Here is a 27,685-nt window from a genome sequence, read left to right as displayed (position 1 = left end):
AACCTCCAACGTTCTGGAAAATGATTAGAAGCGATCGACGACCTCGATATGCTTTTGAGTCTCTGTTTCGGAAGGGAAAACCCTTTGAATCTTAACCGAACGTATCCCGTGATCGTGTTATATAAAAAAGGAAAAAAAAAAAAGAAAAAAAAAAAGAAAAAACAAAGAAACGGTAAGAACGATCGTTACAAAATTTCCATTCATCGTCAATTATTATTTGTGTGTGCGTGTGTGTGTATGTGTGCGCGCGCCTGTGCAAGTGTCACACCTTTTTATTTCTTATCTCGATAGTTTATAATCGATTTGTCATTTTGTTCTCTCTAGTTCCCTATTTATGCTTAACAATGAAACACAAGCAACGCAAGGTGACTAAAACATGGAATGCATTTGGAATTCCTTCGTATGCAAACATGCGCCGCTACAAAATTAGCCGTTTACATAGAACCTAATTAATTATCTCTGACAACGTGCGCATAGCTTTCGTAGCTAATATATGTATAGCGAACGAGTATCGATCAATTTACGAAATACAAAAATTCATTGGGTTTATATAAGCATTCCTTCTTTCGAACATTTCTGATATCCTTCGATAATTTCGTTAAAACTTTCGTATGGTAATACGCATTATTAATAAAATTTATGTTCGCTGAGTAAAATCGAAAATTAAAAAGATTAGATACTAAGATTCTTCAATTTTTTCTTTTTTTCTTTTCATTAAACGCCACTGTCCGTTCTTATTAACTCGAAATAACAATTTACTTGTCATCGCTCCGTTTCGTTATTCCTCTCCTCCTTCACTCGTTATACCATGCATTTACGTTTCTTCTCATTTTCTCTTCTTCGTCAAGCGCCACCCTCGGAGCTCAACCCCTTGTGCGCTCAACCCTTGCCGACCTTTAACTATTCGACTTTGCGTCGCGACCGGTAATTTACTTTTTATCGCGAGTCTACCATCGAGGAGAAGGCAGAGAGGAAAAGTTTTCGTCGCTCGCAGGCTCGTGTTCATGAATTTTATTAAGATTCTCGATAAAAAAGCCACCGGTATCTACTTCCTTCTCTTTCTTCTCATCTCTGAGCAGATACTATCTGAGAGTCTACGAGCTGACGTGTCTTTCAGATTCTTGACACATTTCTTACATTTCATTCGAATCAACGAAGATGAAATAAAGAGGAGAGAGAGAGAGAGAGAGAGAGAGAGAGAGAGAGAGAGAGAGAGAGAGGAAAAAATTCTTATGTTAAAGTTTTAATCAATTTCATCTTATTACAATTTCGCAATGTCAAAAGAGAATGAAAATGACGATACATTTTAAGAAGAAAATTTAATAAGCCTATACGAGTATTAGATACTAGGATTTACGAAAATTGTATCGAGAACGATAAACATCGCCGAATGAAAAAGATTTTAAGAGGAGATTGCTAAAGGACGTAAGCATGCTAAGTATAGAGTCATATATAAAACTCAAATTACACATTGTAAAAATCACATGCTTCGTGACTCTAACGATCGTCATACTTCCTCAAGCATTCATTAGCTCATTAAGTGTACTTTTACTCAACGGAAGACGATGTTTTCTGGCCATCTTTCTTTCTCACACTTTTCTGAGCACTGAAATCTCTTTCCCATTCTATTTCTTACGGAAATTTAGTATACCATTGGTCATAAAATGGTATGGAGAAAGACGAATGAAGTGGAAGGAAGGAAGGAAGGAAGGAAGGAAGGAAGGAAGGAAGGAAGGAAGGAAGGAAGGAAGGAAGGTAGGTAAGAAGAAACGATTAATATTACATAGTCGGTGTATATGAAGGCGTTCTTGCACTAGTTCAAATTCCGAAGCTTGCTTCGAAGCAAGGCGCGTGTCTTTGAACAAGAGACTCGAACGATTTTCTCTCTCTCTCTCTCTCTCTCTCTCTCTCTCTCTCTCGAGCTCTTGTAAAGGCGTTACGGAGAGGACGCAAGCGCGTATCTGCAGATTTATAACCGGGCGACCGAGCAAAAGGTGTCGCCTGGGAATGAGTAATGATATATTTGCCCGCATGCGAGGCGTTTCGAGATCGTCGGATACGTTTCGAACGTTCTTACCGGAGAGCGAAAGAGAGAGAGAGAGAGAGAGAGAGAGAGAGAGAGAGAGAGAGAGAGAGAGGAGCCAAATACGTGTGGGCGAGAAAGGAACACGGTAGTGCTGTATGAAAACGACGTTGCACACGGATATCGAGTCGAGTACCTTCCTATCTTCGATCGTCATCCCTTCTTCTGTGCTACCAACCCCATTTCTCTCTCTCTTTCTCTACCGTACGTCGTTATTACCAGAATTCGTCTAGCTTTCGAGCTCTTTCGCGATAAAGACTGCCACCGAGGAAACATATCTTACAATCAGTCGAGGAAGTAAATATTTTCGGAGATACTTTTAATAATTTCGTTAACACCTTTTGTATTAGTTTGAACAAATTTATTATATATTTATTATATTCAAAATGTTTTTAAATCTTATTCCAATTTATAAGGTAGATAATTTCAAAGCAAATGCCATTTGAAAAATATTATAAAAAATATTTGAAAAATTTATTTGAGGAAGTTCATCGACGAACCTATTCATTCTTATCTCTCATAATTATCAGAGAGATTTCACTAAATTCTCTGATTAAATGTTTTGTAGATATAGGTAAAGAGTAAAACGAGACAAGTTTGGATTCTCTCGCGTTGCTACCTCTCGAAAACATAGGTATCACGTTGTTCCAGCGGAACGAGTAATGATAATGTTCCTCTGAGTATGAGATGTCTTAAGATCAAGAATCATGCTTCTTCCATCCTTCTCGAGGCTACACTGCATCTTGCTTATATGACATTTTTTTTATGACAACAAAAACGTCTTCTATCTTCCTCCCATTTCTTGTGCGTGCGAATATTCATGGTACTCACCTACTCTTCTCTCTCTCTCTCTCTCTCTCTCCCTCTCTCTCTCTCTTTTTCTCTCTTTTTCTCTCATTCAAATCGTCGTCCCTTTGAGCGTGTAAAAAGAGGAAGAGCATAGAGAAAGAAAAAGAGAAACGCGTCTTTTACAGAATATTAATGCTGGCTCTTTTCCATCTACCCGAGTACAGACGACCTTCCACCTGGTGCTCCAGTTTAAGAATCGTGACCAGTGCGAAGAAAAAGAAGAGAACTCGAGCAAGAACGCGATATATCCGCGGGCGAAAGTATAGAAAGGGTCTCCCTGCGTACTGCTTTCTTTCCAATCAACCTGAACCTTTTTCTATCCTTTTCTCTTTTTGTCTCTCTCTCTCTCTCTCTCTCTCTCTCTCTCTCTCTCTCTCTCTATCCCTCTACCTTTCTAATTTTAAATAAAAGAGAAAAAGAGCCTCGACGTGCTTCATTTTACTAACAAAAATGGTCCTTCGAGACTACGACGAGAACTTTTCTTCCCGCGCGAAATGCACTCTTCTTCGTGAGTAGATACTCGAAATAAGTTTTTCTCCGAGGAAGGTCTTCATTTTGAAATCTCCGATTTTCCTGGCAACGAGGAGTTACACAAGATTAATTCAATTTTTAGATTTTTCTTTTTTTATCTTCGAATCTCAAATTTACCCAGAAATCTTATACTCAATGTTAATTCCAAGCGAGAAGATAGGCATTATCTGCAATGTTGAAACCTTAAGTAAAACTGGGTCGACTTCTTATCGCACGAAATAACAAAAGCCAGCCTTACGATAATTAATTTTCCTCGACTTTCCGAGTCTTCTCGAGGCGTCATCGAATTTTTACCATGTTCCTCTTTTTTCTTTCTTTCGCACGTTAACAGTATTTCGTCTTACGAAGGAAGAAAAGACAGGATAAAGAAAAAGAAGAGAAAGACTCGAGGCGAACGAATGTTACCCTGGAAGAGCAGATGTCCGACGATTTTTTCCGTAAAAGAGAGGCCGACAAAACTCTTGCTTCGCTCGTGAATCTCGAAAAACGAAGTAAACACGTATTTACTCGCGCAGAAAAATTCTAAAAGGGGACGAACGAGCCTCGATGGTAGAGCGTCCAGCGTGAAAGGAGCTCGGAGTAAATACGTGCGATTGTTCCCTCGTCAAACCACATGAATAAATAATAAACTTGGTACAATCGCTTCGAGGGATGTATCGTTCATCCCCTCTTTCTCTCTCTCTCTCTCTCTCTTTGTTGCAGGAGCGAGAAAAAGAGAGGAAGAGAAGGATAGAGACTCGAGTCTCTTTCCGTTGTGCATCGCCAGGGAAAATATAAATATTTCTATATTAAATCCTCCTTAAAACGATCCCTTACAGTTGGCTCGGAGTACGGTCTCCCTAGGCTTTTCAATGGGCCGAGGGTCAATAACGAGTGAGAGAAAAAGAAAGTACACAAACTGTACCTGCACTTCTCTTCTTCCGGCATTATTCATAGAGATTCATCGGATGATGTTAGGACAGAAGAAAGGCTTTAGGTTGGTACCTTTAAACGGCGACACTCTATGCTAACCTTTTTCTTAAGAAAGATGGTGAAAGGTAAAGGAGGTGGATCGTAGAAAGTGGAATATCGCGACGACGACGACGACGACGACGACGACGACGACGACGACGACGATCAAGAGAGAACATTGAGAAAGGGTTGACCCTAGTAAGTAGTCTTGATTGGCGGAAGAGAGGAGGAGGAAGAAGGCGAGACGTGCCGGGCACAATAAACGCCTCGTCGAGCAGACTCACCTATTACCAGCTCGATGGATGAACCCCTCTCGTTTAATGCACTTTCGTCGAGCGTGGAATCTCCTTTGGACGTTGCCTTCGATATTTTAAGATAAATTGCGGTTTCAGGATGGTCGATCGTAGACTCGAAGTCGACAAGTTATATCAACTGATATTGCTCTTTCTATCTTCTTCTCGAGGATATGTGTTTCGAAATTTCACAATATATTTTTATTAAATTTTTATTGAGAAAGGATCTTCGAATATAAGCCAAGTCGTTTCTATAGTTTTATTTTGTTTACGCAGGTACAACCCTCCCCCAGTATCACCCTGATATTCTCAATGGCTAAAGAAGAAAAACGATATTCGAAATAATATAAAACAGCTTCATCCATCTCTTTCAAATAATCTAGATTTAATGTACTTTCGCTGACAGTGGGATCTCTCTACTCGGCTATTTGTATGCAGCCGATTTTCTGATCCACCTCTTCTATACCTAAACCTTCGTCCAACCCTTCGAACGCTCTCTTTGACAGAAACGATTTCTCCTTTCGATTTCTTCCTTCTTCTTCCACCTCGATCTTTTCTACTCGTTTTCTCCTCACTTCTTTTCTGCGTATCTCGACTCGTTCCTCCTTCCTGTACGGCCTCTTTGAGAATCTTTCGCGTCTTTTGCCATCCCATAAGAGAGTTTATATTTCAAGAGCTCTCCTTTCGCTGAGAAATCGCTTTTTAAAGTCGTCGACCAGGCCGATCTACGTTATTCACCTCGGGGATGCTCGCCACGTGCCTTCGATCCTCACTCCGACGTCACTCCACACCACATCCTCCGATTATCGATTTGGATTATCTTCTTCTCTGGAGGCACATCTCGTTCGCCTTTTATTGCGTTACTTTGCTGATCGTCGCGAAATTCGAACCTAGCTAGACGACGTTGACTGATAATCCTCCTATCGCGATCAGAAAGGAAAAATCTTTAAACTAGTCAGAATTTCCAACGTATATCTCATTCGCTATTCACATTTTTTAATTATACTCGACTTTTCTTTGTTTTTTTTTTTTTTTTTTTTTTTTTTCTTGTTTTTCAACTTTCTATCTATCCAAAGGAATATTTCGAATTTTTCTTTTTTCTCGTCGTTCCATGGGTAAATATGTTATCGTATCACATCTGTCGGTAGGAAGAAATTTTTCTTTTTGCACAGTCATATCGTACGTTTCACATACATATGTGAAACGTCTACTCTGTATAAAACGACGGAGAAGATCGCATCTTTAAACTTACACACATGCTTTTCTTTGAAGAAAGACCTGATGCATCATAATGCGATACCTATACGTATCTGTATATATCATATTTCTAAATTTGTATGCTTCGTATTTTACAGAGAAATATTGGAATCGGTTCCTTGCTACCTATCCTCATTCTATATGTAAGAAATCATAGTTTTTCTTTAAAAAAGAAAAGAAAAGAAAACTCGTACAAAAATGTTCTTATATCTTTTGCGATACCGAAGGAAAATTGTTGGAATGACGAAAGTCATGAATGGCCATCTAAACGTATATTTCCAAAGTAACTCTCTCCGAGAGTTAATCAATATCGCAGTTTACGCCGATCATTTATCATGTCTACAATGGTTCCACTTTTATTCCATCAGTTTCATATCCTAAATTTGAACGACGTCGTACGTCACAGTCTTGAATTTTCACGAGGGCTTGTTAGATCCCTCCTCGTCATTTAGAAAAAAAGAGCCTTCATTTCTACAAGTACAAACTCGATCTACCCCACTCGATCTTCCTACCTCTTATTCTTATTCAAACTCGTTGTACAGATAGGACGATCTATTTGTCGGGGTTAAGAAGATAATTATCAAAGTTCATCAAAAAGTAAAAATTACATCGCGAAAAAATATATTCCGTATCTATTACTCGTCATTTATTTTTATTACATTTATTATCGTCTCGTTACATCACGGACGAGATAAGTTTCAGAGAAACAAGAAACGATTCTAGAAACTGATGGCACATCCTCTGACAATGGCTCTCGATCTTCAAACTCACCCTTCTTAGAACCATCGCCCGTCACAAAGACCCCTTTAACCAGGGAAGCGCAAGACTCGACCTTTTTCCTCAACCTCCTTCCATCCTTCTCTCTTTCTCTCCAACACATCCATCTCTAGCGAAGCCCGTTTTACAGGTCAGCTACTTTCGGTTCTAGAGCCGAACAGCATCTCGCTCTTTCTCTATCTTTTTCTATAGACGCCGAGTCCTTCCTCGAGGTTTTCTCGATTCATGTGATCGATCTGGCCGAGGAGAAGAAGATAGATAGATAGATAGACGGAGAAAGAAAGCAACGGAATCGCACGCTTCAATTATCAGGATATCTAACGGTAGTAGTACAGCCGGAGTTATAGTTGGAAGATTAACGCGAGTAATGTTAGTACACCTGCTAGTTCTCTTCTCTCTCTCTCTCTCTCTCTCCCCCCCCTCTCTCTCCTCCCCCCCCTCTCTCTCTCTCTCTTTACCGAGCTCAGGCGCATTCGCCTTCGAACGAGCGTAGAATTCCTCATCGTCGTTCTCTTTCTCTTTTCCTTTTTAGTTGGCCCCCAGGGTGTGCGTAAAGAATCGCGGCTACGTTTGAACGCTAGGGTTGCGTGTCTATTGGTGAGTCACGTGGAACGCGGTTACACGCTTGAAATCTAATTTCTCTAGTGATTTCGAATGAACATATTACGTCTGACCAATCGAGTAGACATTTTTGTCGTTTGATCGAAAGATTCAGGTAGCAAAAAAAAAAATGTGTTTTGAAAAGTTACGTGAAATTCATGATACTTTGACAAATTAATACGACTTGAGTTTTATCGAAGCAACGAAGGAAATGTTTACCTGATTCATTCTGTATACGAGCAAATGATAGATGCACGTGCGCATATAGGTAAAGGCGCATGCGAGAAATTACACGAACGTGAAATACACATTCACGTAGGTGCACGCGATGGAATCCCTGTGGCAGGGTACACATCTCTCGTTCGATGTCTGTGCCTTTAAAATAATATTTTACCGGGATTATTGTCGATGGGAAATGGTAAAACAGCTTACGCTTTGCGCTCGAACGGGCCAGGGGCATTATGCAAAACAGTTCACCCCTCGTCGTTTCGTTCCATCCCTCCCACCATTTTCTTCGCTTCTCATTCTCTCTCATTTCTCGCTCATCCCTCGAATCACCAACGCAATCGTGCTCGCGTTACCGCCCTTGCTCTACCTTCGTACCACCCTCTACCACCCTTCCTGGGACTCTTCGCACCCTATCTCAACCTTCCATCTATCCCTTCCACCGAAAGAAACGAGCCTCGCAGTAGATCCTTCCGTTCGCATCCTTCGAGCTATCTCGTCATTGGTTTCCTCGTTAGGGGAAGAAGCCGAGCGTCGTGAAAAAGCGTTCTCTCTCTCTCTCTCTCTCTCTCTCCCTCTTTCCCATCCTTCTATTCTTCTTTTTATATACATTCCACGAACGCGACAGGCATCCCTTTTATTCCGTGCCTTTCTTTTACCTTCGAGGCTTAAACTTGCAAATTACTTTAATGCGTTGCCGGACGAATATATTGGGACGGGGAAATTATTTTTCTACGAGATCGTTCGTTCGATCGAAGAACCGAACGCGACACGGGTTAGCCAAAATCTTATTTGTCTATATATATATATATATATATATGTTTACGAGCGATTAATTAAATGTTGCTCATCCTCCAAACGTGGATTATCATTCCTTTGACTTCTTTTACGACCTTTTATACCAAAGTTTGTCCTTTACATTTATCCCCTTTTCTTTGATAAAATACGACGAATGTCTTCCTCGTCGAGTCGAAAGAACTTTCTCGGTATTTCCGGGAACAACTTCTCCAAACGCTCGAATCGCTTTTGTTCTCCTTTAAATCATCGGCGTTTCCAGTGGTGCGCTCCTAGCATCGCCCGCCGGCTTTTTCCTTCCGATTTTCCCGAGCCATCTTCGCAAATAAATTCTACGTTTTCTCGCCCTTCGGGACTACCGGGAGTTACGAAGCAGCGAAGGCGACGAGTTTCCTCGTTAGGAAAAGACGCTAACCGTCGTCTCGTGGCATTTGCCGAGGACGAATCGCCGTTGTCATGGTTACCCGTGCCCTTTGGCCCCGGTGGCAGGTGCTTCTCCAACTTATGATTCGACGTGTTACCACACGATAGATGTACCTATACGGACGAACTCGTGCTACCTCGTGTGATCCTCTACGTGTGTAATACGCTTCTATACATCATATTTTCATCCAAAAAAGTCTTACACGTATTACAGGTATATCGGCGATTCAACGACGAGTCCGTCGCAGGTGTCACCTCGTAAAATGAATTATGCGTTTCAGTTTTCCACGAGAAATCGTGCAACATTCGTTTGTATCTCGTCGCAGGATTAATTCTCTTGGGACGTCCTTAGCTTAATGCAAAAGCAACCCGCAAGATCGATCTTCTTCTTGGTCGTTTCTTCTTTCCTTTTTTCTTTGTTTTTCTTTTCTTTTTTTTTCCGTTTGCGAGTCGGTCACGCGTAAACAGAACGATTATCTTATTCCACTTGGAACGATATCGATGGAACTCTCGAGTGGAATAACAGAAGCGAGAGAAGCAAAGAAAACAACGACGAAGATGCGACGCACGCGTTCGACCGGCGCCCGATCGGCACGGTACTAAATATCAGAGGTACATAATTGAAATTGTCAAGAATGCAGAAAATCGCGTTATTCGCGTAGTTATAAAGCAAGAGCTTTTCTCTCTTGTTCAAGAATTATACCGACTGTCGAATTCCGCCGGTGGAATCTCCATCATTCCTCCTTTCCTCGTTCTCTTCTATTCTCCCGGACATTCAATGTATTTATTCATTTGCTCGAAGCTCATCCGTCCGCCAATCCCTAAGAGTTTTGATCAATAGTTCAATTAATATTTTTACATGGAAAATATTTACCAATGTTCATTGGTAAACAAATAAAAAAAAAAAAAAAAAAAGCAAATATCGCGAAGATATAATAAACATAATCTTTTCGATAACGTGATTATCATTGCAGATAAACTCGAAGCTACATAAATATTTAGATATATACCCGTTTAGGTATTATCAAAACAGTAGGACGATAAACACGCAGCGAACAGTCTGCGAAACAACAACAGTTCTGTAAAAGATCTAAGAGGTCACGCCATTCGTATTAAAATTTATTGCACTTGAGCTCGATCGAATCTCCGTAGAAATTTTTTCTTTCTTTCTCGCTTTCTTTTTTCTCTTCAAATAGAAGAAGACGCACGTGAGAATTCTCAGCTCATACCTCGCTTGCTTTTAAGCCTCGCCAACTACTCGGAGTCGTCCATATTTACATAATTCCGCTCAAATATTGATTTTTCCTTTCGAATGGTACAATGATTTGTCACCTTGCGTGTACGGCACGTTCTCTTTGGACCAAACGAGATCTACGATTCACAAGACGAACCAACGGTTTCAAGGTTTCGGTCAAAAGCTTCTCGCCGAGTGACATCGTATGTAAAGATCTTTGTACATTTTAACCTTCGTGTTAGACCACCCTGAGTCCTCTATTTTTCTCTTAGTGTTTGCACGAACCGACCGCAGAAACTTTCCGTGTATTTTGTAAAGAAATATCGTCGAGCGGAAACGTATAGGAAGGTCCGTCCTAAAGTTTCACGTTTTTCTTTCTCTCCCTCTTGCTTTACAAAAGAAAAGGTCGCAAGAGAATGTTCCGTCTCTATATCGTAAAAGTATGTTTCCGAGTCTTTAATTTTTCCTAAATCTTATTTTACATGATCGTTCGATAAGTTGATATTTCTTTATAAAGGAGAAAAAGAAGAAGGAGAGAAATCTTTTCGTTGTTATTTACTAATCGATTTTTTTCACTTAGACATATTTATTTACATTTGTAGCGTACTATTTAAGTAGCGTACTATTAAGAAATGTTTTTCTTCGATCCTATTCTCTCCGTGTTATTCATTTCTTTCTTCTTTTACTTCTACACGTTCGTCAAGGATCAAGAGTTTCTCGAAGTCGCGATTTGCATAGGAAAGTTTTCGTGCTAGATATCGTAACGTCGTTAGTAAATGCAATAAAAAGCCACGCACGCGGTCTTCTTCTTCGAACGAATGAAAGAAATGAAAGATGAAAAGAAAGACAGAGTTTTTATTGCGACGATTTTTCATGAAAACATTATGGTTTCTCCAACGGACTAACATTTTTTTCAAATTCACTATTTCCTAGAGGAACTAGAAATGAATTTTAAGCTGGTAATATTTCAATATCGGGTCACGCGAAAAGCGTTGTTTCGTGCAACGCGCCCGAGCTGTGTTCTTTCCAAGCAGCAGCTCGGCCACGAAAATTTCCGTGAGAACTTCTCTGTGCTGTAGTTGGCCCGCAAAACAGATTACCATTTATCACTGTCGCTGTTCTCTACGAACACATAGTTTTGAGATCGGTGAAAAGGGGAGGGGGAAGAGAGAGAGAGAGAGAGAGAGAGAGGTGTACCATTTTCTAGAGTGCGTCTATCGTCTTGCCTTGTTTCGTTTTCGAATGTTAAATATTTCGACTTGAATGATTGCTTTCATAGATCTCCCTTCTCACGCGCGCGCGTCATTCGCACGCTGCATATTTTGTCGACCCTTCAAAACGATATGAAACCTTTATAAATCACTAAGTAGGATTGAATATTTTCCTAGCAAATAGTTTATTTGTTTTTTCAAATGACCTTATCGCTAGCCGAACGACATTACGAAACAGCAAAGATATACACAAAGATTTTAACGTTCTTAAACGGTAAACATCCGAAGGAAGAATAATATATGGGTTAGTATCGCAACAGTTTCCGAATGTCAATCTACTCTTCGGTTCTTGACGTTAAACGGAAACTGAGTTAAGCCTGGGAGCGAGGCTTACACCTTGTCACTAAAATTTCTAGGAGTTTCCTCGTGAAAGCGAGCAAACGGAGAAGTAGGAGTAGCAGTGACGATCCCAATGACGTCAGGTAATACTATCAAAACCTTTTGTTAGTGTCAGTAGTAGGTAACGACCATATATATGCGTAGAATGTTATATCAACTGCGTACTCTAGTAATATCTCTTCTAATTAAATGTGACTATACAAAAGCGGGGGAATACGAGATATAGAGAAACGAAAGAGAGAGGGAGAGAGAGAGAGAGAGAGAGAGAGGAGTAGAAGTACGAGTCGGAGCAAGAGCACGAGTATCAGAAGCAGAATCGAGAAGTGCCACGACATTGAGTGCTATCTCGAAGGAGAAATTCCAAGCAGTTTGCGTATTACGTTCATCGAGTTCCTCAGTGGGTCAAGCGCCCAATGCCGCGACCAATCATCTTTGGACTCGAACTTTGACCTAAAGGATCCTTTTAAGTGGCTTTCCATCTATTCGAAATTTCCATCGAGCATATACGATTCATTAAATACTTTCATAAGTATCCGAACACGATATTCAAATTAGATGAAATTTTACAGATCTGTAAAAACAATTGTTTCATCATTCTTTCACGATAATGTACGCATTCGTTATATTATTTCCATGACAGTTCCACGTTTATTCATATTCGTTTAATTAAATTCATAAAGAGTTTTGAAGGTAGTTTCGGATCGGTTTTATCCATCGTTTCGTGGTATATTTCGACGAAATTAAAACACAAAAAAAGGAATAGCTAAAACATTCAGTAAAACAACAGAATATCTACGAATGTTTTGCCTCGAAAGTATATTTTAATCGCCCTCCTCTCCCTTCATTGTACATTTATCCTCTTTTACGCGACTAGTTAACGGAAAAGTGTCCGTTTCAATGGAGTGACGCGAATTTTTAATGCGTGTAAACGCGCGCGCGCGCGCGCACGCACACACCTTTAAATCCATAGGACGAAACGGATAACTTCTGTTCAATACACATTCGATAGTTCGTTCCCTTTCCACATCGATATTTTACTATTTCATAAAAATTCCCAGAATACACGTTTCCCTCCATTTAATCATATTTTAAACGAAATACGAAAAACGTGTAATTCCCATTCGTTGATTTCAAATCGAATTTATGGTATTTTTGAAATACTATAGATAGAATTTATTTATGTAACGTAATCAGAAGCATGCATCAGCAACCAAATAGAATCAATAGCTAAATCAATGTTTAACAAATGTTTTTGCATCAATCATTTTCTACATCGGTCGCATCAATGCGTCAATTTTAACAACTCAATGTAATAGCAATTATCATTTCATCATCATCCTATATAATTTATTTTCGATATGCAATCTTCTCGAATATAATTATATCGCGAGAATCTAGACAAATTTTGAATTAAAACAGATACATCGTGAAAACTATAAATCGATTCGTAACTGCAAAGCGTTCGTATTCGTTTCGTTTCCATCTAGAAAATTAAATACTATACTCTCTTTCTTTTCCAGTAGCGCCAAATTTCGCGCAGGCTACTCGATATTTTACGTGGACGGTGATAATGGCCGGTAGACAGTAAGGGGAGAGATCGGAACGTATGAAATTGCCATCGTTGCCTCGAGCTATACCATCGCTTTTTCCCCCTCTTTTATCTCCCTTCTCTCTCTCTCTCTCTCTCTCTCTCTCTCTCTCTCTCTCAGTCTCTCTATCAATCCATCTATCTATCTATCTATCTTTCCATCTTTCTCATTTGAGCTTTATTCTTTTTTCTAGGATATGCCAAATAGGAAATATCATAAACTGCGAATTTTCATGACGGTGGGATAAACGCGACTCCAGGGATTAACGGCGTTAGACGATCCTTGCTTTTTCAAATACTCAAGCTACCATCAACCAGTGAGAAATTTCGTTTTGCAATCTTTAAATTCATCTCTCGTTTCACGATCTTCTTCCCTTTTTTACTTGCTTCAAAAATCGCTCTACATTTTATACGTTTCACTGTACGCTTTTAAACTCACTGGAGGAAAGACTATTGTGTGCCTCTGGAATGGAATGGTAAAAAGAGAAGAGAGAAGAAAAAAAAGCTAGAACATAGAACAAAAAGAAGAAAAAAAAAGTACAAGTAATCCCCAGTTTGATTATGCTCACGCGGTATACTTCTTCATGTAGCGTGACCTTGTACGTAAGTATGCACTTAAACGTGCGTATACGTATGTACATATGTACTTGGTGGTGGAAAACTTTAATTTTCACGACCTCGATAGAAAGGGCCGAGTTTTTCGCGCAATAAAGCGGCACTTGTTTCTACTTGTCGAACATCTTTCATTTGCGAATACTCGTTAGCACGCATTCACCTCGTACTTGCGTACCAACGCGTTCGTGTTTTTCCTTCTTCTTTTTCTTCGCTCTCTCTCTCTCTCTCTCTCTCTCTCTCTCTCTCTCTCTCTCTCTCTCTCTCTCTCTCTCTCTATGTATCTCACCCCTTGAATTCGAAAAGAACGAGACGCGAGGTACAAGAAGCGGAAATAAATTTACTCGGCCATAAAATGTCGTTGGAAATTTCAACCTTCCGTTCCAGAAAATGCTTTAGTTCTCCGTTTTCGAGAGAAAAAGAGAAAGGAAGATCGAAAGAGAGAGAGAGAGAGAGAGAGAGAGAGAGAGAAAGAGAAAGAGGCACAAAGCTTTACTACTTTAAGAGCTTGCAGGAAAGTCGTCTATAAATTTATAAATATTAGAAACGACGATTTCTTTTCACGTTTTATTTCAACAAAATTACCGTCCACGAAAAGCCATAAAGCTTCTTGCGCGTACGCGGACTTTTGCTAACCGAGCGAGTGAATCTAATTTGCCACTCGTTACCGAGCTACCTGATGAAAAATTCATCGAAGACGACACACCTTCGTTTAAAGTCGTTAGGGGAAGAAAGGAGAGAGAGAGAGAGAGAGAGAGAGAGAGAGAGAGAGAGAGAGAGAGCGGGTGGATTATTTTCCTAGGTCACCTTTTTCTCCTCTTGACTGTCTCTCGTAAAATTAAACGTCGGGGTTCTTTGCAAATGAGGCCTATTATTTTCATTTTTTAAACACTTACTTCGTGCCCATCTATTTCCAGTTTACATATATAATAGATAATATTTCAATGATTAGTTTTAATCAAATGATTTTAATATAAAATTCCATGGATATTCTTTTTTGTTTTACTTTCTAAGAGAAAACGTGATTAACAGTTTTCTTTCGTTTTACATTTATTAGTTAGATTAATTCATTATTAAAATCATCATTGTTTTTGTAGAAATATACTATAGTTCTCAGAAACTAGGAAACAGAGGAAGGGAAGGTAGAGAACTCATACGAAGGAGGATGAATACATATGCAGATCTGTTTGTCACACTCTCTGTGATTTACACAATTATGCGGAATAGTGTTTGCGAACATCACGTATAAACCGGCTCTGTCGAGTTTGCTTGCTCGAAGAGAACCAGAGAGTAAGAGAGCGTGAGAGAGAGAAGAAGAGCAAGCATGGTCGCGTAGGTGGAAACGATGTTGCTTGTGTTAGACGAAGGGAACGGAAGTAAGAGAGAGAGACAGAGAGAGACAGAGAGAGACAGAGGAAGGGAAAGAGAGAAGGTGTAGTTCGAGCTCGTCATTCTCCCTTGTTTTGTCGGCTGACCAAATTTCTACGCGATATCGTGCCATCCTATTGTAGCTGGACGAATGCTAGCAGCAACAGTAACGTTTCCTACGCAGCAATTAAATTAATGTCGCCTTTGGCGGCTACTGGTTACTCTACTTCTCTCCGTCTCTTTATTCCCATTGTATCCTTTTTACATCCCTCTCTTTCTCTCTTCCCCTTTCTGTTCTCTTTTAGACTTTCTCAAATAACGTGTGTTTACTGCAAATGGACGACGGCGAGTCTGCGGCGGAGTTTCAATATCATCTATTTGAAATAATTATGGTAGCTTTAGCCGCGGGTGTCGCACTAATTGTAACTCTTTCTTGGACGATCTACTTCCCTTATTCTCGTTCTTTGGCCCTTAAGGGAATTCGTGTCGTTATTTTACACGAGGGTATTTGTACATACATTTTCAGTCTCCTGCGATTGCCCGAAGCGAGGCAAACAATTTTAAAATCGATTTTCGTATTAACCCGACGTAAAGAGTTCCACTTTTATTTTAAATATACCTGATAATTTTTACTTGAATATTTTTTCATCCTTTCTGTACGTCTTTTTTCATTTATTTAAGAATTATTATTGGCTTCTTCAAATATGTGAAGTAAATGTTCAGCGGAAGCTCGCATAATTGGCATTGTAATTCTCAAGACGTAACAAGATTTTTGGATGATTGACATGTCAATGTCTTTGATTTATTAAAGAATATTCAAGATTTCAAGTAGCTCCGCGTTTATTTTTCAATCCTTCTATCTTGTCCACAATACGCTCTTTTTTTTTTTTTTTTCTTTTTTTTTTTTTTTTTTTTTTTACTATTATGCAATTATCAAACGCGGATCAATCAGTTAATTGCAATTTATCACGTATAAAAATTTCATTTAATATTTCTATAACGTCGACGCGTTTCTTCTTTTATCTTCATTAAAGAAAGCACCGAGCTTAAAGAAATTCAAACTCGTTCTTGAATGGTTCATAATGTAGAGAGAATATTCTCGGGATAATCATCGCTGCGTCCATGTTTCACTCGGAACGTATAAACTGGAGAGAAAAAAGAGAAGTTGCAACTACATTCATGAGATTTTTATTCTCGCAAGATAGTAGAAGTAAAATGATACAGAACCGTTCTTTCGTTAATCCGCGTCGTGGTTTATCCCTCATTACTTGTGATTCGTTTGTGAAACGGAAAATTCTTATTTTATCGAATCTTTCTCTCGCTTTCTATCTTTCTTTCTTTAGCCCTCGAGATCGTCAAGCTCGGTCCTTAAGGAGCGATAGAACCTATTCATCGATTTACAATTCATCTCGGTTAACGCGATATAACAAAACTTCCAATAGAAGAAGATAATAATTGCGAGTGATTGGACAGCTTCCATGTGAATTAGTATAGAGTTAGTATTTTGTTAATACTATTTTGAAGATTTAATGGAGATTTAGGAGGGACGAATATTTTTCATAAGATTATCGAAGGTTTGTTCTTTTAATGAACACTCGATAGACTCTTAGAAAAGAGAAAAAATAATTCTAAAAAAGTAGAGAGAATGTAAAGAAGCTAAAGTTGAATTCAAAATAGTAATGTATTCGAAATATTTCTTGCCGTTAGAATCGAGTTTACCATTTGAATTTACCAGATACAGACGGACACATGCAGTAATAACTGTGTTATCTCTGCATTCTATGATATTATCGCTTTACCATATTGAATATACCGGAACACCATGAATATCGTGCGAATGCGAATCCCTCTCGTCGCGCAAATCGCGTTAAATCGTTTCGAAATCGCATTATTGAGAGTTTGTAGAAGGGAAAGCATAGGAGTTGCGCAATGATTAAACGATAAGGAACGATGGCGATAGGTATTTATCGGCTTGAGAAACTGGTTTGATAACGAGTCGAGTAGAAAAAAATGAGGGGATAAAAGGAAAAGCAGAAGGAAGAGAGAGAGGAGAGAGAGAGAGAGAGAAGGAGAGAGGGAGAGAGAAAGAAAAGGTTTATCAAAATCCTCGTCGTTCTCACTCAAGCGGTTTCTCCCTCAGTGATACATTGCCTTAATGAAATTATCGGGTAGACACCGAAGACCGATTACGAAGCCGCATTTAACGATTCAACGATCGTCCGATTGGAAGTCGATGATGAGAATCCAGGGTGTTGGAGGGAGAGAGAGGGAGAGAGGGGGGGGGGGCGGGAGAGGGGGCGGGGGGAAGTTGAAAAGTAGAGGGTAGAGAAAGTCCGCAAAACGAATCGCTACAATTAAGCGCGCGATTATCCGCCACAAAATCGTCCTCTTTCTTTTCACCCTTCTCTATAGCCTTCAGCTATTTCTCCTTAATTTAATTTTCCCCCACGGTGTCGGTCGAGAGAAGGAAAAGAAAATACGGCTTTCTAGGAGATTCATTTTTAAAAGTACGTCTTCGTCTTCGAATTCGACGGATGTGAAATGGTGAAAAGGATAAAGATTGTTTTCCATGACTTTGTACCACATGTCTACTCTACATTTATTTACATTCATTTTGCGAAACTCCTTGTTCGATCTGCATATCGTCGTTAATCAACATATCTATTCGCTTGTATAAGAATACACAAGGAAAACGACTATTCCTCGTTACGGATGGTAAAAAGGTGTACACTCACGAGATACAGGATCTCCGGCGTTTGAATTTTGCGAGACCGTTGGAAAGAGGAGAATCGGACTCTCGAAGTCGGCCGACAAAAGAATAACATATTTCTTGTCCATTGTCTCGGAGAAGTCGTTTTACCAGGCGGCCTCTTTTTCTCTCACAGTCACAAAATCCTACGTACGAGTCTATCGGCGACACATCGCGGACGATAAATCGTATGCGATATGTTCTCCCTCTTCTTTCTCTCCTGTTCTCGTTCTTGGCAAAGTCGCGAGGGAGAGCTCGCGTTGTCAAAGGTAGGGACTCGTGTGACTTTACGAAAGAACTTCCGTTCTCGCAGGTGCAGGAAAGACGCACCGTTGCTCGCATAAAAAAGAAAAGTAAAAGTAAAAAAAGGAAGAGAGAAACATTGACATACGTTCGGGTAGAAAAGGGATCGAGCATGAAACACGTAACGTTAGCGTTACGCTGATGATGCTCGAGAGGTTCGACCAATCGGCGGGAGACCTCGAGACCATGCCATTTTATTTGCTCGATAAAGTGAGAAAAAGGGCGTGGCTCTTGCAAATTATTTCATCGAGGCGTAACCGAACCGAGTAATATCACTGGGATCATCAAACGCCTTTAAAAGAGCTAAGCCACTTTTTTCATCGTAAAGTAAATTATTGGACAATTTGTATTTCGGTATTGACATTGTTATAATATTTGACCATACTCCAGAGTTATTCGAGATCGATGGGCAAGTACGTAAAGTCGAGAGAGAAATCTCGAGGATGCATCGAAACGGGTCGCGTCATCGTCACCCACTCGTCTCTCATGTAGCATGTAACTACCCCGTCCTCAGCATCCGAGCGTTCGCCTTAAGGGGATAACGTGTTCGGAGACTTATCTCATAATATATTTACGGTTACGTTACGACGGTCATATATTATCCCCAGACATACGGCGAACCTTCTTATCCTGCCACCGGTTTCTCCTCCACCCCTTCATACAGACTACCTCACCCCCGAATGTATTATGCATTCCGTACGCGCTATATTCTTGCATGCTCACACGTTATGTGCCTCATATATTTTTGACCTCGATCTATCGGCTTCATTTCGTAGCCGTTCCGGCTCTTACGTATTATTTCTCCCATTTTTATTCTCAAACTTTTCCCTTTGTATACAAAAGAAAACAAGAAAGGAATAGAAAAAAGCACGAAGCATTAAAGAAAGGCTACCACGAGCGACGATATCTCTTTTTTTTTTTCTTCTTCTTTTTTTGTTTCTTTTCCTTTTTGGTAAGTACTTCTTTTTGAATCGTCGATCTTCGCTCGATTATTACATCCTCATTTGTGCTCCGGGTTCATAGAAATATAATTTAATTTCCAAGCATACGCGACGCGAGAGAGTATTACGGTATTGCGGTAGACGATTACGGGGAATTGAAAAGGCGTGGAGGAGGGTGGAAAAGCTTTTGAAAAGCGGCGTTAATTAGAGCCAGTCAGGATCGATGGCCCTATCACTTTCTTCCTTCTCGCGCTTTTTTCTTTCTCTTCGACTAATTGGGCAAGTGGTGCAATTAAGGGAAGGAAAGGGTGAGAAGTTGCGTGCCACGTGTATCTTCGAGGGATAACGTTTGAAGGGAGCTATCGTGGATTTGAGAAAATAATGGAGAGGGCTCGAGCGAACATTCGCTACTGCAAAGTTTTCTATCGGTGATCGATCATCCCCGAATTAGCGGGCTGCATTCACTTTTCTCTTTTGCGCCGATTTCTTACTTTCGCGATAATCCTTCGAGTATTATATTAATTTTTAAGAGAAGCCATTTAACATCTACTTTTAAATTTAATTTCTATCGATGCTCGATAGCATCCTCAGAATTACGCAACGCAATCTTAACACTAGTTAACATTAATTCCAGGCGATATTTTATCCCCGAAGGATCTTAAGGCAATGTAACTTTTTCATTCCTTTCTTTTCCCTCTCGCCCCATCTCGCTCTCGTTTTCCACCCACGAGCAACAATCTTCCGCTTCGCCTAAGCTACTTTTAACTTCGGAAGTTTGTCCGTTCGCGCGAGAAACAGTGGCACTTGTCTCTCTTCTTCTCCTCCCTCCTTGTCCTTCCAGCATCTTTTGTCGGCAACTTTACACTCACTGCATTATGAATACCAGGATTCTGCGAAGAACTTATTCGGCTCGGTCATTTTTAAAATGGAAAACCACAGAAGCAAAGTGGGTCATACGCTTAGGTTCGCTGCTTCGTAACGCTTCGCTCGTTGCTTGTTAATCATCTTATCGGCTTCTTCCTTCCTCGTCTTCTCTTCTTCTTCTTGTCTTCTTTGCACTTCATTCTAGAAAATACTAATGCTTTTTCGCTCAAAGGGTGCCACTCTACGCTTCTTTTCTTGTCGACCACGTAAACGAAGTTGAATCTGTGTTAAGCTCTTGAATCTTAAATTGAGGAAAGATTGAAGTGAAACAAATTTTTAGTTAGCTTTAAATATAATCTCATCAATTAATTACCTGTTCGTCATCGATATTAAAGAAAATAAAGAAAAGTTTAATAAAACGTTCTATGAAACGTTGCATTTTCTTCACCTTTCATTGTATTATTCACTTTCCGTCGTCGTTTTTGTTATTTACTTCTCTTTCGTAGAATTTTTTTCTCGCAGATATACGTATACTATCATTCTATCAAGATCGAGCGAACACATAATAGCACCTATGAATAATATCAGGATTTAATCCAGATAGTATTTCTTTTCCGATTAAGTCGTCGCTCGTTAGCTCAGACTCGTGACGTTAACAACAAATACAAGAAAGAGAGAGAGAGAGAGAGAGAGAGAGAGAGAGAGAGAAAAAGGTATTCATAGAAAGAGGAAAAATGAAAATAATATATTCATAGAGAGGGTATCGTGAAAGGCACGGGTCATAGCCCCAGTTCTCGTTTGATAGTGAGTGCCGTGTGCCATAGCAATTAGCTTCCCTGTAGTGTACTAAATTGTCGTGACAATCGTAGCAGTATTATCTCTCTTATTTGTAGTTTCTACTACTACTACTACTATACTATTATTACTACTACTAACATACTAGGCTAACGATCACTGAAACATCTTTAACTCTTTTTGTATATCTTCGCATGATACGTATTTCAGAACACGATATCAATTATTATTAAAATATATGAATTATATCATGTATTATAGGAGATTATATCATGTATTTAAGACATCTTATCACATTGAAGTGATCATAACGTGCTGTGGTTAAAACGAAATAACTACGTTTAAACTCGCAGGGTATAACGATGTTCCGTATATAAAAAATAATTGATTAGTTTTACTGTAACGCTCGAAGTTTAATCGAATAATCCGCCGAAAATTTCAACTAGATCGCGAATATTTTACTGGGATTTTTTGACGTGATTTTCACGAGTACCTTCGTCAAAAAAAAAAAAAAAAGAAAAAAAAGAAAAAAAGAAAAAAAAGAAAAAAAAGAAGAAAAAAACAGATAAAATTGGAGAAGAAACGGAAGAATGTAAATCACGCTCGATTTACGGAACGCATGGGTGATCTTTTTTATGTTTTATTCAATAGGCGAACGGGAGCATTAATTGCGAACCGTGCCATATTTCTTCCTTTATTTTTTTTTTTATCTTTTCTTTCTTTTTCTCTTGTATTTTAACTCTTTGAACAAATCGTCGTAAACACCGATATGGCTTGTTCGCAAATTTTTAGTTTCGATTTTTTAGTTGGAACTTGACGTCGTAACCTCCAATACCAGCAAGTTTTAAGAGACTGAAGTAGCACAATTTGCTCTCTCTCTCTCTCTCTCTCCCTCTTAATGCACGAAACACGTATTTAAAGATATGTAGGTACGACCGAACCTTCTCGTTCGTTTGTTCGTTGCTTTCCTCGTATTTCGTATTTGAACATTACTTTGTGACTCGGCGTATAATTTATTATACCTAACGACATTAGACGTTCTAATTTGAAACTCGTAACGATATTCAGCACGAGAAGAGTAGGAGCTATGTCTAAGAATGTAATGCGATTTTGCAGACGTTCGACGAGATAGCAATTTATCTCTCTTCAAATAAATCGTTCTTTTTTTTGTTCCTAGATTCTTACAAAGATTAAAATTCCGATTATAATGTAGGAAAAGAGAATCGATGTTCTCTCAATATAATTACGAAGCATTCGAATTGTATTATATAAGAATATAAAAGCAATAAGTTCCGCACGAGGAACGTAACGGAACACGTATCTTTGATGGAAATAATTATAATCTCTTACTCAAAAGCGAACGATCGTACGTATGTCTCTTTAAAGCCTTTAAAACTATTAATTTCCTCTACGATCATAGGTTTCGTTTACCTTAATAACGCTGACACGCCTCGAAACATTTAATAGCCTGACTCTCGATGGTGTTTCAAATCTTAAAACGTAATTTCGGTGACGTTTCAAATCGTTCTCGCACGATATTCGACGATTTTACGGAACGCTAATTGATGTGGCCGAGGCTGCGGATTATCTTCCGTGCAGATTACGTCCTTCATTCTTTTTCTCTCCTTCTCCCTTTCGCGTCGTTTTTTTCTTTGCTGTTTTCTTCGACGAAGTAAGAAGACCTTCGTCAGGTGTCACGATGATGGATGAACCAGGTAGGAGAACCTCGATAAGTGTCCTCCTGTAATATTATAGTTCGTTGAACCGTTCTTTCGATGCTTTCCAACAAACCAATGTAGTTTAACTTTATCAATTTTTACCTCGTTACGATAAAACGATATACAATATTATATTCACGTCCATACAACGAAATTTCCTTTCAAACATTTTATTGATTTAATAATCGTGAAACGTTATTATAATTAACTTGCATTATAGAAACAAATGAAAGATCAGAATCAATTTTGTCAGGATTTAAATGTTGCTTTGTAATGGCCGATGTTATCTCCGATGTCATCCACAGAGATATTACATTTCAATCTTATCCCTTTTTCACTCCTTCAGCACCCTTTTCTTCTCTCTTTTTCTCTAATCTCTACGCAGGGAACCCGTGCGTACGTCGAGATCCGTCGACGTACTACGCGTTAGGCACAAATCTTCGTCTCCTATATATCGGTGACGTATATACACGGTGACGCTTCGCGTGCTTAATTAGTATTAACCGCATTCAACGAGATCGTGTTTGCGATATATACAAAACCGAGAGATCGTCGTGAGTGTAAGGACTGTAGCAGGAATACGATTTTAATTACGGAACCCTCGAGTAAGAATCGGAGTTGAGTTAATTGGAAATCTTTCTGGTCATTGGAGATTTAGTGGGAGAGCTTGAAAATATTTATATTTTTAATAATAATGCTCGATCGTTCGCTATCTTCTCGTGAATCTAGTCATAATTAAGACTTCAAGTAGAAATGTTTCTGATTGAATTTGAACTCATTATGAAATTAATGAATTAATAGTTATTATTACAATTGAAAAATTAAAAATGACCCGAGCATCTCTGATGGAAAAATATGGAGAGAATGTGGCAAAGACGAGCTGAACAAATAATGAGAGTGAGAGAAAAAAAACAGGAAAGATTTTTCTTCACTTTTTCGTTGGAATTTTGATGGACGACAACGGTTGGAGGCGAAGGTAGGAAATCGAAAGGGGAAGGGGGGATCCGCGAGTATGGAAATTTATGTGAAATTTCCATGGTCGGGTTGACTTGCAACCGTTACATACGGTTTCGCGATCCGCGTATCGCATCATGCGCGGCCGAATCCAGATTTTGCTTTTGACATTCGACGCCGCTTTCGCAAGACCAACCGCGTTCTTTATTTAGTTTACGTTTTTAATTACTTTTAACGTCGACGTTACCGTGTACCCGGAAGGTATAAGAAAAAAATTAGTTCTCTAATTGAAGACAAAATGTCGGACTCAGGACTCTCGTATATACAAGTCATAACGATTAATTCGGAGGGTAAAATAAATTTTCCTTTTCAGCATGGGAGGTTGGTTTACGATAACGTTTGAATTACTAATATCTCCATTTATAGTACGTTTATAACCGCATTGCGTCTATATTGCGCATGGAACGCAATGCGAACGATCTAATCGCTCGTCGCGAATGCATTCTAGGACGGCTAACAAATATCAAATGCCATAGAAATACCAAATGGGCGCTATAAGTTACGCGTACGCTATAATGCCAATGACAACACCTCGGGAAAGCGGATAGTTTTCGTTGGATTATGCCGCGACCAATCGTTCAATAGTCGATTCCTTTAAAAGCTCATCTCTGGTGGCCATTTAACCGAGCGTTTTATAAAAATATATTTTTCGAAATTGTTAAACGATGCCATCATCAAAAGTTCATTTCTCCGGTCCAATCTATATTTGAAAATAAGGTCCAATAGGTCGCCGTCGAAAGTATTTTTACGAGAATAATATAAAATAAAAAAGGGTGCTGCGCGGAGAGAGAAAATAAAGAAAGAAAGGAAAGGAATGATCGATCTCGTAACTCGTTGAGTAAACGAATTTGCGCTGGAGCTGCCAAAATATCTATCTATGTATCGGATACAAAAGGAAAGTGCTCTCAAACAACTCGACTAATCACCGTTCACCTCTCACTCCGTATACGGGAAGAGAGGTGCGTTGCAGCAAACGTCACCTCTCCTTTCCCCTTCGAACAGCAGGCAAGCGTGAAACTACGAAAACGCATATACCATTTCGAATTCGGACGTTTTACCGAACGCTCGTCGATTTATTTAACCCGGCAAGCACTAGAGGCTTTGTACGAGTGAGAGCTAGATGAGCGAGAATGAGCGGGAAGAGGAGAAATAGAGGAAAGGGCGGTTGTGGAAAAGCGAGAGGACAGGTGAGGCGTCGGGTTTGATACAAAAGGGACCGGAAAATCGAGAGAACGAGAGAGAGAGAGAGAGAGAGAGAGAGAGAGACAGATTGACGGGGATAAAACGAGGCTATGCGATAGGCGTAAAGGGAAAGAGAGAGAGAGGGAGGGAGGGAGAGAGAGAGAGAGAAAGAGAGAAAAAATTAGGGAGGGAGTCTCTAACCGCTCGCGCAGAGTGTCTACGAGTGAGTGTCGCGAGAGGGTTGACGAGGGATGGAGCTCGGTGGGAGTTTTGGGGATCGAGGGGGCATCGAGGGGGTTGTTGGACGTTTCAGGTTGACGCCACACCGGTACTGGACGCAATTTGAGAGCAATCGACTGAACGACACGCCGCAAATCAAAGCCGCTATCGGAGCTCGGATGCTCCACCACCTCCGTAACCACCTTCGCCATCTACTTTCCCTTTCTCCTTTCCCATCCATCTCGCCTAACTACTCCGTCTGCACTGTGTCCTCTCAATTTCAGTCGACGCTTCCACCTACGCATGAGCGATTTTGAGTTGAGCTGCCGCGACAGCTGCTACTGTCGATGCATCACCATTTCCTAACAGAAACAACAATGGCACCGTCGTTCGAAGGCGCATTACACCTACGTTACCGACGTTACTGTTAATTGAATCGATCCCTTTCGCGGATGGACGTTAGCTGTGCCAGATAATGTCTCTAAAATCCTATTGCGTAATGCTCCTGTGTAAGCTTACCGATGAATCATCGAGATATTCAAATATTTGTTTTTCTATGGTCTTATCGAGAGACCATGCGTCACAATTTTGAAATTCCGTTTACTACGTTCCCGCTGCGCGCGCGATCGGTCGAAAAACGAAAAAACGAAAAGTATAATAATTGAATCGCGGATACGAGTGACACTTTTTACGATAGATTTGTCCAAACGATTTTGACCTTAAACAATGAAATTGCTTGGAAAATCGACAAATCCGAGTGTTCACCGAGGATGGCCTCTCTGTATATCCTCTCTCAATCGACGCATTCCCGGGAATAATAGGTATAATTTACTCGATTTCAATCGAGCCCAACTAGGCAAAAGTTAATCGCGTACCGATCGATAGCGGCTTCGAATTGATCTGTTTACGATAACAGCCGCTATACTCTGGAATAGATTTGACTAGGCAACCATCACCCATACGAAATTCTCCAAACTTGTAGCTACTCGTGATTTTGAAGAGCTCGTCCTCCCTTTCGGACGAGCGAACACGCGGGAGAGCGCGTTTGGACATCGTGCAAACGCTTTTACGTGCGCGTCCAATACTTCTCTACTTCCCCGGTATACTCGCAATTTGTAATCGATTCGACTCGTTAAACGTACGTTTATAACGCTACCTGTCGCCATAGCCGCCAGCCAAAGAGTTAAGTTTTATTTGTTAAATAATTTCTTTTTGTTTCTTTTATATTTTTATCGGGAGGAAAAAGAAACGAAAGAACAAAAAAAGAAAAAAGGAAAGAGTCAGGCTGCGGAAGGATTGGAAAAGCGTAGCAATTTAGCGAATACCAAAAGAGGTAGCGTGTTTGCTTATCAAAGCGCGAGGTATTCGAAAAAATATAATCGAATTATAAGAATAAAATACGAGAGGGCGCTGTTGGGCCGCACTACCGCTGTCATCCACAAAACGTTGACACAGCCAATTTTCCTCTCGGAAAAAGTGATCAGCGTTGAGCGATCGATCGCTACACAATTTTTTTTCCTCTCCATAAAAGTCATACTGTATCTTTTGTTTAACTCTCTAAGCTGTTCCCTTCTTTTGTTCCTTTTCTTTCTTCTTTTTTTTTTTTTTTTTTTTTTTTATAAAATAAAAATTGTAAAAAATTCTTTTTGCTTCTCGTAAATTGTTTTTATTCGTTATCTCCTCGTCCGTTTCTTTTGCTTCTTTCCCTTTCAAGAAAGAGATCAGGTTAACTGGAACGCATTTAATGACTTCGTTTACGTCTGGCCAAACGCTTGTTGACCCTGTTTAACGATATGCTTCTCTGCCGTCATCTCGACCGATTGGTGAAAATGCAAATTACACGTTTTATTGTCGCCTGCCAACGCTCCTTAGTCTGTCTCCTTCTTTTATTCCTCTATTATAAAATTACAACCTTTCTTCACAGGTCTCACGCAATACACGTCGACGAAGAAGCAAACCTTTTCCCTTTGAACATCCAGTCGGTTGGAAACTCCATTTTCTACAATTTTCCGTCGAACCGATTCTTTGCGTACCTCCCTGTTCTCCTTCTCTTTTATCATTTTTCTCCCTAACTCCTATCCTTTTTATTTTCATCCTTTGTTCCCACTTACACCTCCATGTAACTTTATAATTCTCAACGGAAACAAAGTCAACGTTCCTGCCTCTCTCTCTCTCTCTCTCTCTCTCTCTCATTTCGATTAATCTTCACAATAAACGGAGAAAAAGGTCAATATGGCTTTATAAAGAAACGAGGAGAATAACTGGATAAGTAATGCCTACGTACGTACATATACATATATATATATATATATATATATATATATATATATATATATATATATATATATATGTAAGTACATATGTACGTGCAGCAAATCTATTATCAAGCAGTTTTTCCACTGAGGCCGCAAATGTGATTTTTTCTTTTATAGCAATGACTAATAGTAGGCATTCTAAGAGTTTTTACAATTCGTATACATTTATGAAAAATATTTTTATTTTTTGCTATTTTTAGCCCGATCAGACTATCGGTGAATTAATTTAAGTAAAGTAATTCATTCCTTCGTGCGCCTTTTCTATCGATGTATCTGCATCGAGGCATATTCACGGGCACAACGAAACGTATCGTAGAAGCTTAAATATTAAAAGAAAATGCCGTTCTCTTTGCGCGATCGTGTTAAAAAGTTTTAAGTAGCATGAACCC

At 39.6% G+C, this 27,685-nt stretch overlaps 1 protein-coding gene across 3 annotated transcripts in view; it reads left to right on the top strand.

Annotated features, from left to right (window-relative positions):
* The window catches only part of LOC124950757 (MOXD1 homolog 2), a 152,088-nt gene that overhangs the window by 52,426 nt on the left and 71,977 nt on the right, over positions 1-27,685 (top strand). The window contains exon 1 of one of the 3 annotated variants that reach the window (XM_047497989.1): positions 13,514-13,533. The exons of the other annotated variants lie outside the window; for them this stretch is intronic. The gene's annotated coding sequence lies outside the window, so the exon portion shown is untranslated. Of the gene's footprint in view, positions 1-13,513; positions 13,534-27,685 lie in introns of those variants that run through there. 3 annotated transcript variants of the gene reach the window in all.

The sequence above is a fragment of the Vespa velutina genome, chromosome 7, assembly GCF_912470025.1.
Source record: "Vespa velutina chromosome 7, iVesVel2.1, whole genome shotgun sequence".
Classification (NCBI taxonomy): Eukaryota; Metazoa; Arthropoda; class Insecta; order Hymenoptera; family Vespidae; genus Vespa; species Vespa velutina.
Note: the sequence above shows the minus strand (reverse complement) of the source record. Positions and strands in the feature narration are given on the sequence as shown.